The sequence below is a fragment of the Entelurus aequoreus genome, linkage group LG19 (assembly GCF_033978785.1).
Source record: "Entelurus aequoreus isolate RoL-2023_Sb linkage group LG19, RoL_Eaeq_v1.1, whole genome shotgun sequence".
NCBI classification, from domain to species: Eukaryota; Metazoa; Chordata; class Actinopteri; order Syngnathiformes; family Syngnathidae; genus Entelurus; species Entelurus aequoreus.
Window position 1 is genome coordinate 3,672,263 of NC_084749.1, and position 2,674 is coordinate 3,674,936.

A 2,674-nucleotide genomic window follows, 5' to 3' on the forward strand; every position below is an offset into this window, starting at 1 on the left:
TGCATATACAAATACTGCAGGAGAGTAAATGAGTTGTAGTACTTCCTCTTAGCGCTAAGACAAGTGCTAGATAGATAGTACTTTATTTATTGATGTGGTGTTGCATATACAAATACTGCAGGAGAGTAAATGAGTTGTAGTACTTCCTCTTAGTGCTAAGACAAGTGCTAGATAGATAGTACTTTATTGATCTATTTATTGATCTATTTATTGATGTGGTGTTGCATATACAAATACTGCAGGAGAGTAAATGAGTTGTAGTACTTCCTCTTAGTGCTAAGACAAGTGCTAGATAGATAGTACTTTATTTATTGATGTGGTGTTGCATATACAAATACTGCAGGAGAAGTACTTACAGTACTGACAGTCAAGTAAATATACTTACTTATGTTTTACCGCATATGCACATTTCTTCTCGGGAAAAAACTCACTTTTTTCCCAAAGAATGAGCTTTTTCCACGTGTGACAGCAATTGAAGATACTAAGTTTTTTTGCTACGTGTGATTGCGTAATTCCTATCCAAAAAGGTCACCTGCTTGCATTTGTCCTCGGCCGCCTTCTTGTCCGTCTCCGCCTGCTCCGCCCTGTCGATGGCGTTCTCCTTGTCCAGCTTCAGCATCTGCATCTTCTTCTTGATGGCCTCCATGGTGGCTCGGGGAGATGTGCAGAGGAGACTGCAGGAGGGAGACTAAAGACCGAAAGAAGCGAGGGCGATGGAGATGCTATAAGGGGAGGCATATAAAGTGCAACATGCCATAAGGGGAGGCATGTAAAGTGCAACATCCTTCAGCACTCGGCACGCACCAGCTGACATCTGCCAGACGATCACTTCACCCTATCAGGACACTTTCCATGCAGGAGTGACCACCTTCATCATCTCCTTATTTGGGCTGGCTGTGCTATCACACTAAAAAGAGCCTGAAGGAGAGCGAGTGACACGCATTTAAACATTTAAACATTTAAACATTTAAACAATTAAACATTTGAACACGCCTCCTAGAGAGCGAGTGACACGCATTTAAACATTTAAACATATAAACATTTAAACAATTAAACATTTGAACACGCCTCCTAGAGAGCGAGTGACACGCATTTAAACATTTAAACATTTAAACATTTAAACATTTAAACATTTAAACAATTAAACATTTGAACACGCCTCCAAGAGAGCGAGTGACACGCATTTAAACATTTAAACATTTAAACATTTAAACATTTAAACATTTAAACAATTAAACATTTGAACACGCCTCCAAGAGAGCGAGTGACACGCATTTAAACATTTAAACATTTAAACATTTAAACATTTAAACATTTGAACATATAAACATTTAAACATTTAAACATTTGAACATTTAAACATTTAAACATTTAAACATTTGAACATTTAAACAATTAAACACGCCGCCAAGAGCTTGTAAACGAGGGAGAAAGACAGCAGCGCATAAAAGTGCACATTTTTAAATATATAAATCATGTCAAATCTACTATAATTGTTTTATTTTATTTTTATTTATTTAATTTTCGAATGTTTGTTCATTTATTTATGTATTTCCTTAATTTTAAAAAACAAAAATTTTATTAATTATTGTTTATTTTTGTATTCATTTATGTATTTATTTAATTGTTTTAAACATAAATTATATTAATTAATTATTGTTTATTTATTTATGTATTCCCTAAAGTATTTATTTTATTTTAAAAACAAAAATAGTATTGATTAATTATTGTTTATGTATTTATTTTATTTAAAAAAACAAAAATAGTATTATTGTTTATTTATTTATGCATTCACTTATTTATTTTATTTTAAAAAACAAAAATAGTATTAATTATTGTTTATTTATGTATTAATTATGTATTTATTTTAATCAAAAAACTAAAATAGTATTAATTAACAATTGTTTATTCTATTAATGTATTTATTTTATTTTAAAAACAAAAATAGTATTAATTATTCTTTATTTTATTTATGTATTGCTGTGTGGATCAGCAAGAACGTGGATGATGTGTGGAGCAGCAAGAACGTGGATGATGTGTGGAGCAGCAAGAACGTGGATGATGTGTGGAGCAGCAAGAACGTGGATGATGTGTGGAGCAGCAAGAACGTGGATGATGTACGGAGCAGCAAGAACGTGAATGATGTACGGAGCAGCAAGAACGTGAATGATGTGTGGAGCAGCAAGAACGTGGATGATGTGTGGAGCAGCAAGAACGTGGATGATGTGTGGAGCAGCAAGAACGTGGATGATGTACGGAGCAGCAAGAACGTGGATGATGTGTGGAGCAGCAAGAACGTGGATGATGTGTGGAGCAGCAAGAACGTGGATGATGTGTGGAGCAGCAAGAACGTGGATGATGTACAGAGCAGCAAGAACGTGGATGATGTGTGGAGCAGCAAGAACGTGGATGATGTGTGGAGCAGCAAGAACGTGGATGATGTGTGGAGCAGCAAGAACGTGGATGATGTGTGGAGCAGCAAGAACGTGGATGATGTGTGGAGCAGCAAGAACGTGGATGATGTGTGGAGCAGCAAGAACATGGATGATGTACGGAGCAGCAAGAACGTGAATGATGTGTGGAGCAGCAAGAACGTGTATGATGTGTGGAGCAGCAAGAACGTGGATGATGTGTGGAGCAGCAAGAACGTGGATGATGTACGGAGCAGCAAGAA

At 36.1% G+C, this 2,674-nt stretch overlaps 1 protein-coding gene across 1 annotated transcript in view; it reads right to left on the reverse strand.

Annotated features, from left to right (window-relative positions):
- lpla (lipoprotein lipase a) overlaps positions 1 to 2,674 on the reverse strand; it is a 743,422-nt gene that overhangs the window by 729,605 nt on the left and 11,143 nt on the right. The gene's annotated exons all lie outside the window — the stretch shown is intronic.